At 32.7% G+C, this 19,440-nt stretch overlaps 1 long non-coding RNA gene across 1 annotated transcript in view; it reads right to left on the reverse strand.

Moving 5' to 3' along the window:
- Positions 1-5,302: 5,302 nt before the first annotated feature.
- Positions 5,303-19,440, reverse strand: part of LOC127710680 (uncharacterized) — a 74,390-nt gene continuing 60,252 nt past the window's right edge. The window contains exons 2-4 of the long non-coding RNA XR_007986272.1: positions 9,241-9,339; positions 5,842-5,900; positions 5,303-5,511 (exon numbers count right to left, since the gene is read on the reverse strand). This is a non-coding gene — a long non-coding RNA (uncharacterized LOC127710680). The remainder of the gene's footprint in view (positions 5,512-5,841; positions 5,901-9,240; positions 9,340-19,440) is intronic.

Consider the following 19,440-nt stretch of genomic DNA (forward strand, 5'->3'; position numbering starts at 1 on the left):
TGATCTTTCAAGAAAATTGGCTTTACATAATCACTTGGGTCACTTGGTTCATTTTGTTAACTATAATAAGTGTTGTTTTCAATGTAGGATTGTTCAGATTGTGTGTTACCCTGACTTAAATGTGTATCTGAAGTAACTTCGGCGTATTAGAAGTATAAGATAATAATATCATGTGAAAGCTTCTTAAAAAAATTCAAGATACCAGACTACAATCAGAAACCCTTTGCAGAGGAACAATTATCACCAATTGAGCCAGTAACGGTTCACTAAAGACTACAAAAGTATATAATGAACAACACAAACTTTACACATAATCAGGAGTAAAAATCATGTCCCGGAAGGGCAAAATGCGTGGGCAACTTTTCTACAGATAGTTTTAGTTTCGTGTTAAAAAAACATCGATATATACTAAAATTCACTAATGAAGTTATAAATGCTTGCAATATCAAATCCTCGATCTCGAAAGTGCACTATTTTTTTTTATTTAAATATCCATACTTTTAAAGACTTGATGGGTAACCAATAACAGTAGTTGTTTGAAGACATTATCATAGATATACATGTACATATGGCATGGTATTGGTTGCAAAAATTTGATATTTTTCATTTAAATGCAATATTTCTTATTACATTGGTATATTTCTTCGTTTAAATGTAATATTTTTTTATTTGAATGGTATATTTTTTCATTTAAATGCAATATTTTTTATTCAGATGGTATAATTTTTCATTCAAATGGTATAATTTTTCATTCAAATGGTATAAGTTTCGTTCAAATGCAATATTTTTTATTCAATTGGTATAAAATGTCATTTGAATGCAATATTTTTTATTCAATTGGTATAGTAGTTTTTTTATTTATATGCAATAATTGCATTATGGGAAATTCTTTGACGTCATAAGGTCAAATTTGCAACAACGTTTGTGATTTCTCCCCTTTCTTTCTAAACTGGAGTGACCAAGAATTAAAAAACGCGTCAGAATATCGCCCCTCTAACTAAATTTGGCGTTCGTGCGAGTTCGAGCACTGGCTGTTAATGCCAATAATGGCCAGGACGAGCAAAAAATGCGAGTGACAAGTAATAATAATTAATTTGACACACAATTTGTTCATGGATAGAAACAGATGCCTGCGTGCATGGCAAAAACACCTCCAATGAAAACCTTTTCAAAAGAAACTCTCCTACAGTCTTCACATTGAAATAAAAAAAATACATAGCTAGCCCCCCCGAGTCCCCCTTCTAAGTCCAGATACATGTAATCATGACGTTCTTTAGTGCTATATCATTTTTTACTTTTCTTGATCCTCAGAGACGTTGCAGGAAGGCTCACACGAAAAAAGAATAAAAAGCATCCAGGACGTTACAATTATTTGGAGACAGAGTCGAGACAGGAACCAACGACAACCACTAAACTACAGGCTTCATCCCTGGGACAGGCAAATAAAGAATATGGCAGGATGGATATAAAACGAAGATGTGGTATGATTGCAAATGAGACAACTCTCCACAAGAGATCAAATGAAACAGAAATCAACAGCTACAAGTCATCGTACGGTTTTCGAAAATAAGCAAAGCCTACACCGCATAGTCAGCTATAAAATCCCCCGAAATCAAAAATGTGAACAATTCAATCGAGAAAACTAACTGCCGAATTAATGTACAAAAAAATGAACGAAACACAAATATGTATAACAAAGCAACAAACGGCAACCACTGAATTATAGGCTTCTGACTTGGGACAAGCACATACATACATACAGAATATGGCGGGGTTAAACATGTTAGCGGGATCCCAATCCTCCCCTAATCTGGGACAGCGGTGTAACAGTACAACAACATGTTTGTGAGCAACCCATCCCGAAGCTGGGACAGTGGTGTAACAGTACAATAAAATACCAACCTGCACAAATCAGCAAATTTACTCAAAAGATCGGTACGAGACACACAAAAAAACTAACATTAAGACAATAGACACAAAGCACCGACATAAGAGTATTTGCAATTACTGGAAGTTTGCTCAAACCTAATTACAACTGGTACTGAAATAAATATTGTTCTCCCAGACTGAGTTATCAATCAGTACACAACGCGCGGCAAAGGATTTATTAAAAAAAGAAAACAGTCTGAGAAACGTCTGGTTTACGTTGTATATAGATATAAGAAGATGTGGTATGAGTGCCGATGAGACAACTCTCCATCCAAGTCATTATTTGTAAATGTAAGCCATTAAAGGTCAACGTACGGTCTTCACTGATACGGAGCCTTGGCTCAAACCGAACAGCAAGCTTTAAAGGGCCCCCAAAAAATTGGTAGTGTAAAACCATTCAAACGGGAAAACCAACGATGTCTAATCTATCTAAAAAAAAACCGATATACTTGCATATAAATCCATATACAATGAAACGGTTTTTGAAAAGTGGACCGAACGTTTTGACCATCGAAATTTTGCAATAGAAATACTAGTTATGACCACAAGATTTTAACAGCCAGTGCAGGACTCGCACGAACGTTAGATTTAGTTTGAGGTGCGATATTCTGACGCGTTTTTTAATTCTTGGTCACCCATGTTTAGAAAAAAAGGGGAGAAATCTAAACAATATCCGACCAATCACAAACGTTGTTGCAAATTTGAATTTAAATGAAAAAATATACCATTCAAATAAAAAAATATTGCATTTAAATGAAGAAATATACCAATTAAATAAGAAATATTGCATATAAATGAAAAATATTAAATTTTTGCAACCAATAACATGCCATATGTACATGCAATAAATTGTATAACAAAGACACATTTGCAAGAGTGGTAATTATTGTGGAAGGCTGTATCTCTGAATTTCTAAAATACAATATAATTGAATGATTTTATTGATAGGGTAGAGAAAACTAATATAATGTATAAAGTTTTTGAATACAACTAATATACGGATTTCAAAGTTAAAATGTTTAGTGTATCACATTTTCGTCATCGTCAGTGATTTGTGTCAATCTATAATTGCTTGATGGTTCTTGTCGATTCCGTCGGTTATTGACCAAATCCCGGAAATGGCCGAACATGTCTGCCATAGAATAGGCTACTCTCGAAATATGCTTTTGACTGTTCTCCTGAACATCTTTATTGTTTTCGATGGTTTCCCTTGCTTTGTTCATTGCGTGTTCTGCACTACAAAAGTCAAAAAGTCTGAAAAGACCAGTTTTTGTCTGAATTTGCATGAATTTTTACTCGACATTCTTAATTTGTCTGAATAATTTTTAAAAATTCTTGACATAGTATGAATTTGTCTAATAAGGTTCTTTATTTTTCTTGACAAGTGTCTTGACAGTATGAACATTGTCTTAAAATTTCTCGACACTTCCTGTATCATCTGATAAAAGTCTGGATTAGTTTCTACCAATTCTTGAATGTCTTAAATTTGTCTCGATCTGTCTTGACATATTCTTGACATTCTTAATAATGTCTGAATATGTCTCGACATATTCTTGACATTCTAAATAATGTCTGAATATGTCTCGACACATTCTTGACAGTCTTAGATATGTCTTGACACTATCTCAATTGCATAAAATTCGCCTGAAATGTGAACAGACTTATTCTGCACTGTTTATGACATTCTATTGCTGTTGTATACTCCTTTTTATTACGGCTAAACTAAACTTTGAAGAATCAAGGATTAATTTGGTATAGTGAGATACCCTTTTGGTGCAACTAAGTTGGAATACCCTGAATAATCCCCCATGTAATTTAATTTTGATTTATTTTTATTAAACATTTAAGTAATTGTTTTCACTTGGAATATAAGTCGAAGGTATTGACAAACAGCATTTAGATTTTTGCCTTCGCAAAACTGCCAGTCAAATTTGCTTTACTAAAATAGGTGTCTTGTATCTCTTTTGGACCCCACAATTCATCTTTTGGGTGTGTGTGGCTAAAAAAGAGGGGGGGCTTTCGTTTAGGTCAAAGAATTTGTTCCCATCTTGATTTAAAAACCTTATTCATTTTTTAGAACAACCCAAAAACATTTTTTATTCAAATTTGAGTGTTGAATTTTATAATTTTTTATCAAAAATAAATATTTACGATAACTCCTTCCTGAAAAAAAAAATGTTTAGATCTATATTATGCATGTCTGTTTGAGAACCATTTCATAAGACCGATGATTTCTATAGAAATCATTGATGGGACCCATTATAAATACATTTTTTTTTATTATTCCTGGAGTAGATAATAATTTTCTTTTAATCTTTGGGAATTATTCAATTTGTTTTTATGTTAAAATAATTAACTTCATAATTTTGATGAAGAAAATCCATTTCAATTCAATTTTTTTTCATCAAAATGATGATTTTCATTTTCATCTATCAACAAACTTTTTAAATTGTAGTGGCATGGTCGGTCAACTGATAAGTTGTATGGCTGATTACAGGTAAAGCAATAACTTCTATTTGACAGTTGCGTGTACTCTGGGGTGTGGAATACCTTAATTTTATGGGGAACATCCTGTCCATGTGTAATACTTAATATATTCCAACAGATGACATTACACAAATTTTTCTTCTGTTAAATGAATGATTTGTATATCATCATAATTTGCTATTTATATAAACCACATTTTGGTATAATAAATATTTACCATATCAACATTGAATATTATGAATGTAGAAGGAAATATGTCTACAGTATGATTGGTTTGAATCATTTAATTTATAAGATTTAGGAATCAAAATTTGTAATTATTTAAAAACCCACATTGAAATTGTTTTATATCAACACACCCACATTTAAATTATTTTATACTTTAAATTTCATAGCCATATTTGCATTTGTAAAAATATTTATATACCCAAATTTTCAATTATTTTACATGCCCAACTTTTATTTTTGTTGTAAAGAAGTGTAACTTGAAACAACAGTATATCATATAAAGAGAAATAAAGATTAAAGTTGTATCTTGAATATTGGTTATGATTTGTAAAACTCAGAACTGTCAAGTAAATTTAAGACACGATTCAAAATGTTCAGAATATGTCAAGACATACTGAGAAAAAATAAGAATGTCGAGAATATGTCGAGAAATTTCAAGACAGTATTCAAATGTCAAGAATTTGTCAAGAAATTTTAAGACCATATTCAGAATGTCGAGAATATGTCGAGTAAATTTCATACAAATTTAATATAAATGAGAATTTTTCAAGAAAAATTAAGACATAAGTCATACTTTTGGAGAATGTCGAGTAAAAGTTCATGCAAATTAAGACAAAAACTGGTCTTTTCAGACTTTTAGACTTTTGTAGTGCTGCTACTCTGGAAAGTTCATTTTTGCCATTCTCAATTATTTCCTGTCCTCTCTGAACCGCCTGACTTGTTATATTATTCAGTCTTTCGCCTGCTTCATCAATTCTTTCACGTGGAACTCCTATGTCTTCTAAATGGTCTGCAGCCAGATTAAGGTGTTCCCGTGCATGGACACCTATAGTATCAGCCAAATCTCCAACGGTGTCAACGGAATCACTAAAAAAAAATATTGAATAAAGTATCTAGTAATTAGTTAATGTCAACATGGCCAAAATCCATAAAAGAGTTATTGCCCCTAGATATCTTTTGATTTTTTTGTATCGTTGTGTTGCTGTCTCATTTTCGTGAACTCAGATCTCCCTTTTCAAATCAATTTATAAACAAAGGTTCAAATACTGGAGCTGAAGGAAAATTTGGCACAATTAAATGCATTCAGACTGGGTACATGTAATTGGCACCAGCATTGTGGAAAATTTCAATCGGTATTCAAATTATATGCCATTGGATGTAAAGCAAAAATAATTGTTGATGCTATAAATGTCTTACCTTATGTGATCTCTGACATTGTGATACAATTCACTTGCCCTCGAAAACCAATCCCATCTCTAAAATAACATAGAAACATGATTATTACCTCACTGTGACTTTGAGATGAAAGACAGCAATAAAAAAGCCGTTCCTTTGCGGTTTGTGGTTTTTTTTCATGTTCTGATTTTGTGTCATGGATGGATACCCCATGTCCTTTCTTTTCAAATATTGTTTTACTTAGATGTTAGGTGTAAATAGAATACTCATAACATGTTGATAAAAAGAAACATGAACAACAGGAGTTGCCACGCATTTGTTTACATTTTCGAGAGGCTCTAGTTTTAATACGTGTGACAAAGGCAGAATAAGAATGCTCGCCATACAGGAGCGGCTTATATCAATTTTTTTTTAAATGCACATTATCTGTAAAAAATATATTTTTCATGATTTAGATAAATATTGTTTAATTAAACACACGTTATACATGTTAATATTTTGACTTTTCAACCGTTCCGGCATTTGCATGCTTGGTAAAGCGTAGTAGTGTTTAAGAAAATCCGTGTTGTTGGTATGTGGTTTTTACTACCATGAGAGGGGTACAACTGTAAGTGACCTCTATCAATACCCAAAGGGAACCATCTATTCAGTAGCGAGTGCTCTGGTACTAGTATGATTTACCTGATACCATATCTTTAACTTGCTATATATACAGTCCGCCAAAAGTTAAGCACCACCTATCTTTGTTGCATCGAATTTTTTTTTCATTTAAAAAAACCAGTTAATCCTCGAAAAAGAGAAAATATTCACGTAACAATTTTGCTAACATATGCCATAAACAAACCATAAACTTAAGTTTGGTCACTGATGCAGGTTCTATGCATTTGAATTTTGCGTTCATAGAAATAGTGAAAATTACACAAATCAGAAACGGAATTTAAGTTTTACCTTGATTTTATTTTTTTACAACAATTAATCACCCAAAATCATTAAAAGTCTCTACAAATAATCTTTGGTATGTTCGGCAAATTTAATGTCAATATTTAAGTCAATAGGAAGTGTAACCACCTCTCTTCCGGTACAGTTCCATAACACGGCGTCTCATACTCTGTACAAGCCTTCTGAACTTTAGTTGAGCAAATTTATTCCATTCATCAATAATTGCCCTTCTTAAATCGCCAAGAATTTGCAAATGTGGATCTCTACGATTGAGATTTCTGCCAATGGCATCCCAGATATGTTCGATAGGGTTCAGGTCCGGAGACATGGAAGGCTAAAAGATAGTGTCAATGGCTTCTTGATCTTTGTAATCGGTTACAATCCTTGCCCTGTGTGGTCTAGCGTTGTCTTCTATGTACGAGGGTCTTCAACGCAAGTTGGTGATTCTCAAAATGAGGGACTACAATGTTTCTGAGCACCAAATCCCTGTATGTCTGTCTGTTCATGTTACCCTGCAAAATATGCATACCCAGCTTACAACAGTATGAGAAGAAACCCCATACTGTAACACCACCATCAACGATTGCTGTCGTTGGTCAATTGTTGTTTTGGTGATAGGCAGTTTTATTTCCCCGCCAAACTCGTATTCTGCCGTCTATTGGTTGAAACAGAAACCAACTCACATCTGACCAATGAATATTTTGCCAGGTTCTCATGTTCCATCGTCGATGGTCATACGCCCTTTGAAACCTGATTATACGGTGCCTGGCTGTTAGGGCACGTCTTCTGACAACACGACGTGCTCTTAGGTAGCCTCTATGAAGTCGACGGACCAATGTTCGAACACTAACACGACCACCTGGAGGCCAGTGGTGTCTAAGCTATGGAGCAGGAGTAAATGGGTTGGCTTTAGCACGACCAATAAGTAAGTCTGTCATCACGATAGGTAGTTAAACGGGGTCTTCCGGACCTTGGTCTATCATTTACAGTTCCTGTGTCAATATGATGTTGTTAACATCTGACAATGACGGTGCGTTTAACATTGAAATGGTTACCAATGCTCCTAGTGCTTCTATCGGCATTTGACATGTCGATTGCTTGTCAACGTTCAGTCACAGATAACTTACCGCTTGCCATATTTCACAGTGACTTGGTGAAGGTCAAATTTCACCTGTACGCGGGACAGTAGGAAGATGATTTAAAGGCATCGAAACAGTGTATTTATTAAAGTGCAGATGACCTTTAATAAAAGGTTGCTTGGCGGGTATATCGGAGTTTAATTTTTCTGGTTGTAATGAATTTTCTTAGTGAATGCTATAGGCAATCTTTTACACCAAACATAAATATTTTTTTCGCAATAGTTAAAAAAATATTGACAGTTTTATTTAGGTGGTGCTTAACTTTTGACGGACTGTATATAATTGTTTATATACTAAAACATAAATTGGAACTCCCTCAGACAAAGTTGAGTGGCCTTAGACGATCTACACAGTTCTTTTTGAGGTTCTTTATTTAAAATATAATTTTGCTTTGAAAATAGGGCGGATATTCCTTTTTGGTATCTATTCGAAATTGTAGTTTAAAGATGAAGAACAAGTTGAGAAAACACCTAAAACAATCGTTTCAAGCCAGTTACACTCCTGAATTTGATTGGTTATAGAATTATAGACAACTGTTGGTGAAACCATTTAAACTATCGTCTTCAGCATCGATAAAGTTTTCATTTTGTATCCTCGCAGAATTTGCGTAGCTTTATTTATTTAGGCACTAGATGTCACTTAATGTATTGACAAATAGAAGAGTTCCGACAATTTCCTAACCTGGAACAGTGGAATAACAGCACAATATAAGAACAAACTACATGTATTTAAAAAAAACCAATAAAACAGTTGAATAGGGCTTAGATCTCAGTTACTGAAAGCTTGTTAAAAGTCAATAACAACTATTAAAAGAATCATCAATCTAAGACTAAAATATCAATCAGTACACTTCCAATATACACTGGATTTAGTATAAAGACGTCAATAACAGTCAAGTGAAAAACGTTACCTTGTGCAATCCCACCAATAATTACTTGTAAAACACTCATACACACTACGTAAAGAAAATCTCTTAAACCTGTTTCTTGTGGGAATATAGTGGGAACAAAATGCATGACTGTCTTCTTATTGACATATATTTATATTAGAAACATTTCCTATTTATTTCCGGAAATCATCTGGTAATGTTGTTAATAAAATAAAATTTTCTAAAGATAAAACAACTACGTGCAGAGGCGGAATTAGGTGGGGGGCCAGGGGGACCGGGGCCTCCCTTTTCTGGGAAAAATTTGGTTGATTATATAAGAAATCACTGGAGCATGACTGGAGCGGGCCCCCTCTTAGGCAGTCAGTGGGCCCCACTTATGAAACTTTCTGGATCCGCCACTGACGTATAACTGACTGGATGCATAAAAAGGACCAGTAAATACACGTATCTTACTTTTTGTCTGTAGGCAGTTGGTACTGAAAGTGCAAGATCCACAGTTATAACCAGCCAGATGATACAAGATAGTATTGGCATCTTCATGATTGTGGTTCCCTGAATGAACATAATTTTGAATTTGTATATAAAATAATTTAATTGTATTTTCGATTACTATATATTCTTGTATAAGCAGTATTTCACAATTTAGAACTTGCCAGAAATATCATTATAATATTATAGTTTTTGTGTAAATATCCTTTTCTAGAAAAAAAAACCCCATCAAAATAAATGTCTTAGGCGGGTTCGTCGGATTTCTGCTGCAATTAAATGTTTTGCCTCTATCCTACATGCCCTTTTTCCAGTGACAGTATATTCGTACCGCCCTTCATCCCGGAACCTATATGTTGGAACTATAATTACTTGTAATTTGTTTTCGTCCTGAATATCTCTGACATATTTTAAGCTAGACGTTACAAACAATCGATTGACTTTTTGAGAAAATCTTAAAAATATTCTAAAATTGTATTTGGTATAGGTTACAGTAGTAAAAATTCATGGCCAGCCTGGTTCTCTGCAACATACGGGTATCTGAGTCATAGCATAACCCAATAGATAAAGAACAGGGAACCAGTCTTTAGGCAACGCATGTATAGGATTGTGTTTAATCATCTTTTTTAGTTAGTATTGTACATGCATTCTGCTTGCATATTTTGGAAAGGAAGATGTTTGTGTGGTATAAATAGGACAAACGCTTTCATCAGTTAATAGATTTCCGTTTAAGTAGGCTTTGTACTTTTCACACAAGATTCTTCTTTCGGTCTTACATTTTCTGCTCTACACAAGACCAATAGATTGTCATATTTTATCGAGCTAGTTCATAGGGTTAAAAAAAAACAGTACGCAAGAACACACGTCGCCCTATTGTCGGATATATTCTTTTATCTCCGATTCGACAAGTTTTTAATTTCCAAAACATGTCATACTTCTAAATATTGCGTGATTAGTGAATAAGCAAAATTAGCTTCCTGATATGCGTCATTCATGTATAGTGTATCGGGGATCGGAATCCATCAATAGAGTTGAGCACGTCCACGACACTACCGATGCGGTTTAAATACACAAAATAGTTTATGAAAACACAAACGAAAAGATGAAACTTGCGTCTAATCCTTACTCTTCTTGCAACGGAAATCAGTACCTTTTTTGCAATAAGGTTTGAATTCATTTCAAATTTTCATTTTACATTTTTTAGTTAAATTTATGTAGAAGTGGATACACTGTATCAAATATCCAAAAGCATGTAATGGCGGATCAGGGGGGGGGGGGGGGGGGGGGGGTAGGTCAGGGAGTTGGAACCCCTTTTTTTGTTTGACAACTAATGCTTTTGTATGGGGATATATGGTTGGAACCCCCCTTTATAGTATGACTTGCATGTGTTGGAACCCCCTTTTAGAAATGGCTGGATCTGAGCCTGACATGCACTCAAATATAATAATTTAACACGTTTACCAAAAGGAATTAAAAGAGGGACGAAAGATACCAGAGGGACATTCAAACTCATAGATCGAAAACAAACTGACAACGTCATGGCCAAAAATAAAAAGACAAACAGACAAATAATAGTACAGATGACACAACATAGAAAATTAAAGTCTAAGCAACACGAACCCCACCAAAACTGGGGATGATCTCAGGTGCTCCGGTAGGGTAAGCAGATCCTGCTTCATATGTGGCACCCGTCGTGTTGCTTATGTTATTACAAATCCGGTAAATAGTCTAATTCGGTAGGTCACATTCGTGAAAAGGGAAGGGTATTGTAGTTACGACATAAGGAACATATCCGATATCATCTGTGAAACGGTTATTCCATAACGGTCAACCAACTCGTGATGGCGTCCGTAAAATTTACGAAGGGACGATTTTAACTTCACCATTTGGAATTCTTGGTTTAATAGCTTCCTTGTGAGCAGCAATCCTCTATCAAGGAAATCATGATAGGAAATACAAGCTCGGGAATATCGTATCAATTGGGATATATATACTCCGTATGCAGGCGCTGCTGGAATGTTGCTACATAGAAATGGAAAGTTCACAATTGGGAAGCTGAAATCATCTCTTTTGTCGTAAAGTTTTGTTTTCAACCGACCCACATTGTCAATTTTTAGATGTAAGTCAAGATATGAGGCAGACTTAACTGTATCTGTAGTATCCTTTATCTCTAGTTCCATCGGATAGATTCGTTCAACATAGTCACCAAACTTTGTATTATTTAGTGAGAGAACATCATCTATATAGCAGATCGTAAAGAATGGGAAATGTAAAAATAAACTTCATCAATGATACCAGGCTAATAATTGTGTACGCCAGAAAAAGACTCATCAGTGACGTTCAGATCAAAATTGCATTAAGGATGTTCGCTGCTCTGTTTAAAAAAAAACAAGCTTTTTAAAAGACTGTTATAAATTGATAGTTTATAAATAAAGAAACTAAAAAAGCTGAAAAAAATGAATGGTCCGAGTGCATGTTTTCGAGAAATAAGCCATTGAAAATTTGGCGGGAAATACTTCTCCCTAGATTTTTCATACATTTAACATGGTCACCTTTTTTTTTTCAAAAGAGATGAATAAATAACAAGGATTATCAAAGATGACATTTTAAACTATATGTAATCAAATTATGGAAAGAAAAGTAGGGGTTTGTGGGCAAAATTTTTAATGGCACTGCATAGATAAAACCAGCGGATTCCGAATATCTGGCAAAAATTCAAAAACAAGAGGAGCAAACATCCTTAAATCATGTTTGCTTTATAATTCTAACAAAAGTTAAATATTTTTTTTACCTAAATATCTAAATTGTAATTTCAATATCACACTTACCAGAAAAATTTACAGCTTTTATGACGAAGATATCTCGTAGATCACTGATCATATACGATGCTATGTCAAATTTCCCTTTATGTGTATTTACTTTAATATACTTGTGATCAAACGCCTTCTTCAGAAAGTGACGATTTCCGTTTTAAGAACGTCAAAAGCTCTTCACACAAGATGTTCTTGAATTTCACTTCAGTTCATTTGTAATTAAATATTTTAAGCTCTTCCTGAAATTATGCGTCATATAGCGTAAATAATACATGTATGTGTCTGTAAATAACAGTAAGCGGAATAGACAAAGTCGAATAATTATAAGAATTAAAACTTTATACAACTTGTTAGAAAGTTCTCTACATCTTTAGTCTTAACCCGTCTTAAAATAGTTGTTTTCGTCCATGCTTTTGTACATGATCGGATCGTTGATTTTCTTGTTTGAAATGTTTTACGTTTTTCATGTCAGTTCCGTTTATATCTTATATCTTATCTCGTGTAGGTCACTGTACGGCCTTCAACAATATGTAAAACCCATACCGCATAGTCAGCTATAAACGGCCCCGAAATGACAAATGTAAAACAATTCAAATGAGAAAACTAACGACCTGATCTATTTAGTTAGATGAATTAAATCAAAATGTCTGCAAACGAAAAATACAACTTAATGTGGAACTGTTTCTGCCTACCCTTCCGTAGCAACTGAGATCACTCTTAGATTTTGGTGGGGTTCATTTTTTATTTTTCTACCGTGTATGAAGTGGTTTAAGACTGTATTTCTTCGTTTATTTGACAAAGTGTTGTCAGTTTCTCTTCAATATTTGAGGTTGGAATGTCCTTATACTTTCTTTCGCATCTTTTTTTCAATGTTTTAACGTGTTCCATGATGATCTTCAAACTATCAAACAGAATCAACTGCCTAGTCTGTCCGTCTATATAAATTAAATGACCGTTTCTTACTACATTTGTTAACCATTACACTAAGAAACACATGATATGATTTACTTGCCTGTAACACGTGTTTCTCGGCCTTAATCCCAACGAAAGACGACCTGTATATGCATGACATACTCGCCGCTGGTCGCTAAGTAATATCAAGTTAAACGATTAATATCCCTTCTTTGTATGTAACATACAATTCTCTTCTGTTCCCCAATTCTTTCATCTACTAATTAGAATACATCTCAAAGGAAACAGGGGTACATGTATAGTTTAAATATGGCCAAATGGGATTCTGTCTTTTAGTACGGTAAATTGTGATTGCTTCTTTAATGTGCAATACCAGGTTGAAATTTGGAAGAATGCTCTGCATATTTTAAAATGTAACTATAACTGGATGAAACTTCTACCCTTACCTAAAGTACCCTTATTTATATTCAAAAACTTATGAGATGTGTTTATGCAATAAACTCAGTTAAGTACATGTACACTCAAGATTGAATAATTTGAAAGAAAAGTAATAATTTAAGTTTCAGAGCATAAACACAAAACAGGAATAACCATTTGTAATAGTGTTTGGTTATTTTGTATCTATTATCTATTGGTAAATAGCAAATTTTGAATGAATATCTTAAATGAGAGACCAATTTTGTCAATAAAAATTTTAAGATATAATTTCTTACAATCATTTTTCAGTTTTACTAATGCGTGTCGTTGTTATGTAATACTCTTAAAGTTACTGAAGTATTAATTTATTCAACAGTACTTTATATACGACAATTTAGCTATGCTCAATGATCTGCTCGATCAGTCGTTACGATACAAGCGGCAAAGCAGGTAAGTAAGTTTATTTATTTATTTACTTCACTTTATTAATGGTTCACTTGCTTACTAAACGTCCAGTGTAGGATTTTTTCAATGCATGTAAATAGAACCAGATAATGCAAACAAATATTCATACAATATTTTGCAATAATAGAAATAAGAACTTATGTGTCAAATGCCATAACATTTTCAGGCTGATAGAGGTATAACGTCATTATAAGGAAAACAAGTTAATTTAAAAACTTTAAACATTACGTCAAATTCTTTAAAATTTTTCTCTATTCTTTATTATTTTGTGGCCATTATTCTTCACCTTTTGCCCTTTATTCTCTATTCTGTAAACCCCAATAATAGATTACCGTAGCCGTTTTTGGCAAAACCTTTTCGGAACATTGGGTCATCAATGCTCTTCAACTTCGTACTTGACAAATGTATTTTGCCTTTTGATTTTTTTTATTCGAGTGTCACTGATGAGTCGTTTGTAGACGATACGCGCGTCTGGCGTACAAAATTTCTATGATGAGCTATTTTCGAAAGTTTGAAAGTGTGGGTCACGCTACAAGTTGTGGGAAATTGTCTGATTTAGTAAAGATTATAGATGGAAAATCCAATTTTGTTTAATAAAAAGAAACTAAACGATAGAATATTAATGTAAAATATGAGAAGTTAGATCCTATAAAATGCTTTTATAAGAAAAAGAAAAGTTAGAGTCACGGGACTCGTTTTCCTGCTACATGTACATAAATGTAATAAAATAACACATTTCCTTATAAAAGTTACTTTATCTGAGTTATCTCCCATTATATGATATAGTTCCTGCAATTCCTTCTCACTTTTAATGTATTTTTACATCGCGATGACCTTGAGGTCATTCCGATGCATTGCTATCGCCTAGATTTCCATTATGTAAATTAGTTTTGGGTTTGTAACAGATCTATAAACATGATAAATATGCGCACATAAACGAGTGCAAAATAACATTCCTTATCGTTTGATATAAATACATCTCTTCAATGAATACTGATAAAAATATTTTTGTTTACAACATAAATTAATAATATGAAATTGTTTTGTAGTTAGATATATATATATAAGTAAAAAATCATTGATAATATCAATGCACACGTACCGAAAAATTGTGTTAAAGCATGCGGAAGAATATCTCAAAGAACGTTTTGCGACAATATCGGCAAGGACCGGTAACTCTGTAATTGTTTTTGCGGGAAAATATGAATGCCTACTCGTATCCAATCTTAGAAAAATCGAATTTTTACAGAAAAGTGTCCACCATGCACTTGCATTGCACTATTATTAGAATAGGAGAATAGAATGATATACAGATGGATGCAAATCATATATATATGCAACTGTTATTTTAAATATAATATATAACAAAAAATCAGTGTATATTTATTTGTATCACTACAATATAATAGTTATTACGGTGAAGTTGAATTTCCTGTCATTTATTCATCATCCACGCACGAACTTGTCTCAGAAAACAATATATCTCTGTACATTAACCTCAGTTTCAGGTAAAGAGATATGTTGTTTTTTCTGAGACAAGTGCTTTTGACCATCCTCAAGAACTTGTGGTCATCCGATGTTCAGTACTTCAGTACTTTGATGTTTATTGTCGTTTCGAAGTATTGAGAAGGTATAATACTTAACCTTGGTTTCATTTTTTTGCTGGCAAGTACATAAATGATAAAGAAATATGACGTTTTTATTTGAAAAGGGAATTAATTTATTCTCAAAGAATTGATGAATTAGTTTTCAATGTATTTAAATTTCAAATTTCTCTTAAACTTGCATTTATATATAATATAATATTTAAATGCAATTATGAACAAAAAATAATCATTAAAATTGCGGTATTTTATAATTATACATAAATCATTATGCATATGGCCACAGACCACAATTAAATTCCCCTATTAGTTCTTTATAACGTTTTGTTTCATTAAAAAAATTGCACCTTGCATTTTTGTCAAATCTTTTGTGTGTGTAATGTATAGTACTAGTCCAAAAATATATCCAAAATTCAGAAAGATTGAACCAATGACTCTTACAAATTTAGCCAATACACATCCATACCCCTATGGACAAGTCAAGAGATGTTCCGAAAACTGTAAATATCACCTTTTTGCACCTGGCCTAATCACTCTTTCCATATCAAAATCAGTTAAAATACAACATCCAAAAGTTTATTTCACCTCTCTTCTTTTATTTCCACCCACAAAAAACTAAGAAATGAGTGAGGAAGGGAAAGAAAAAAAATTAAGAAAAAATACACTCTAATTAAAAGGAACTATATTCGTGGACAACGAAAAGCGGGATCATTAATTGTGGTCTTGGGCCTAATTATTAGGGGTCTAAAACTTGACCAATTCTAATAAAACTTGGCATGATTTAAGCTTAGTGTATTATAAAACAGTTTACAAAGTTTCAAAGCCATATGATACCAATTATAAAAAATGTGGCATTTTTTATATCTGAACTTTGGAGGCTGAATTGTGGCGTTGAATTAGAACAATTTCAACTATCAAATTTGGGCTTCTAAAAACCAAAATATACCAAAACTTACATTTATTAATGTTTCTATGTATAAGTTATCACCTATTAAAAGCAACAGATAGCATACTTCATGTTTCAGACTTATAAAAAATGACCAGAAGTAAATTTTATATGAGCCTGTGCCAAAAAAATAGAGGTTTTCAAATGATGTGAGGCCTTATATAAAATGTAATATTTTTCACTTACCACAATTTTCTGAAGTTGTTAAGTTATAAAAAAACCTTTTACATGTTATAAATGTACTTTTAATGGAAATATAAGTTTCAAATAGCATAACACATGTGAATAAAATTGTCTTCAGCAATGTCAAGCTTAAAAAAACAGGTTGTCAATTTAGGTCGTTCCCCACATTTGCATATTAAAAAGCATATAAATGATATGGTAGATAGAGATATGCTTCTTTTTGCTCAAATCTTTGTTTAGATATGATAAAACATGGAGCCTGGATGTAACATGACTGTCACTTTCAACTATATATGTAGACAGTATGATTTGAAGCAAAGTTATTTACTTAATTTTTAAAACCGGCATGAAATTTCAGCCTCAAAAGGCCAATATTTTAACCACTAGCTATCAAACAAAATAAAATAAAGGTAGTCTGTGAAACAGACAAGGTCAAACAACCAGTAATAAGTGCTTTTGATACAGATTCAGTGAAATCTGCTAAAAGGAATTCAACTTGTATGTGCATAGAACCTCATTTTTCACTTGCTTCATACTGACCGTTAGACTAAGACCATTAAAGCAGCACATTTTGCACTCTTATTCTGATTTTATCTACTTTTTTTTGTGTTCAGTGTTCAAAAATGAGTTAAACATCTACATTAGATACCACAAACACAAATAGAAAACCAGAAAAATCTGTCAGAGAGAAAGTAAGCATGCTACTTTTGTAAAAATATTGAAACAACTGAAAAAGTTCAATTTAGGGCATGTAGGCTGAAATGTCACTTTTTTATCAAATTTCTATCAAATAAAAGTGGAAATCATTTATTCTCATGTAGTTTGACAAATTAATACCAATAGATCATTCAGTGAAGTTGTCAAGGTACAAATTCAATATTTCCTGAATTCACCTCTTAGGCCACAGACCACAATTAAATTCCCCTATTAGTTCTTTATAACGTTTTGTTTCATTAAAAAAATTGCACCTTGCATTTTTGTCAAATCTTTTGTGTGTGTAATGTATAGTACTAGTCCAAAAATATATCCAAAATTCAGAAAGATTGAACCAATGACTCTTACAAATTTAGCCAATACACATCCATACCCCTATGGACAAGTCAAGAGATGTTCCGAAAACTGTAAATATCACCTTTTTGCACCTGGCCTAATCACTCTTTCCATATCAAAATCAGTTAAAATACAACATCCAAAAGTTTATTTCACCTCTCTTCTTTTATTTCCACCCACAAAAAACTAAGAAATGAGTGAGGAAGGGAAAGAAAAAAAATTAAGAAAAAATACACTCTAATTAAAAGGAACTATATTCGTGGACAACGAAAAGCGGGATCATTAATTGTGGTCTTGGGCCTAATTATTAGGGGTCTAAAACTTGACCAATTCTAATAAAACTTGGCATGATTTAAGCTTAGTGTATTATAAAACAGTTTACAAAGTTTCAAAGCCATATGATACCAATTATAAAAAATGTGGCATTTTTTATATCTGAACTTTGGAGGCTGAATTGTGGCGTTGAATTAGAACAATTTCAACTATCAAATTTGGGCTTCTAAAAACCAAAATATACCAAAACTTACATTTATTAATGTTTCTATGTATAAGTTATCACCTATTAAAAGCAACAGATAGCATACTTCATGTTTCAGACTTATAAAAAATGACCAGAAGTAAATTTTATATGAGCCTGTGCCAAAAAAATAGAGGTTTTCAAATGATGTGAGGCCTTATATAAAATGTAATATTTTTCACTTATTACAATTTTCTGAAGTTGTTAAGTTATAAAAAAACCTTTTACATGTTATAAATGTACTTTTAATGGAAATATAAGTTTCAAATAGCATAACACATGTGAATAAAATTGTCTTCAGCAATGTCAAGCTTAAAAAAACAGGTTGTCAATTTAGGTCGTTCCCCACATTTGCATATTAAAAAGCATATAAATGATATGGTAGATAGAGATATGCTTCTTTTTGCTCAAATCTTTGTTTAGATATGATAAAACATGGAGCCTGGATGTAACATGACTGTCACTTTCAACTATATATGTAGACAGTATGATTTGAAGCAAAGTTATTTACTTAATTTTTAAAACCGGCATGAAATTTCAGTCTCAAAAGGCCAATATTTTAACCACTAGCTATCAAACAAAATAAAATAAAGGTAGTCTGTGAAACAGACAAGGTCAAATAACCAGTAATAAGTGCTTTTGATACAGATTCAGTGAAATCTGCTAAAAGGAATTCAACTTGTATGTGCATAGAACCTCATTTTTCACTTGGGCCATACTGACCGTTAGACTAAGACCATTAAAGCAGCACATTTTGCACTCTTATTCTGATTTTATCTACTTTTTTTGTGTTCAGTGTTCAAAAATGAGTTAAACATCTACATTAGATACCACAAACACAAATAGAAAACCAGAAAAATCTGTCAGAGAGAAAGTAAGCATGCTACTTTTGTAAAAATATTGAAACAACTGAAAAAGTTCAATTTAGGGCATGTAGGCTGAAATGTCACTTTTTTATCAAATTTCTATCAAATAAAAGTGGAAATCATTTATTCTCATGTAGTTTGACAAATTAATACCAATGGATCATTCAGTGAAGTTGTCAAGGTACAAATTCAATATTTCCTGAATTCACCTCTTAGGCCACAGACCACAATTAAATTCCCCTATTAGTTCTTTATAACGTTTTGTTTCATTAAAAAAATTGCACCTTGCATTTTTGTCAAATCTTTTGTGTGTGTAATGTATAGTACTAGTCCAAAAATATATCCAAAATTCAGAAAGATTGAACCAATGACTCTTACAAATTTAGCCAATACA

This window comes from Mytilus californianus, unplaced genomic scaffold (genome assembly GCF_021869535.1).
Source record: "Mytilus californianus isolate M0D057914Y unplaced genomic scaffold, xbMytCali1.0.p SCAF_8, whole genome shotgun sequence".
NCBI classification, from domain to species: Eukaryota; Metazoa; Mollusca; class Bivalvia; order Mytilida; family Mytilidae; genus Mytilus; species Mytilus californianus.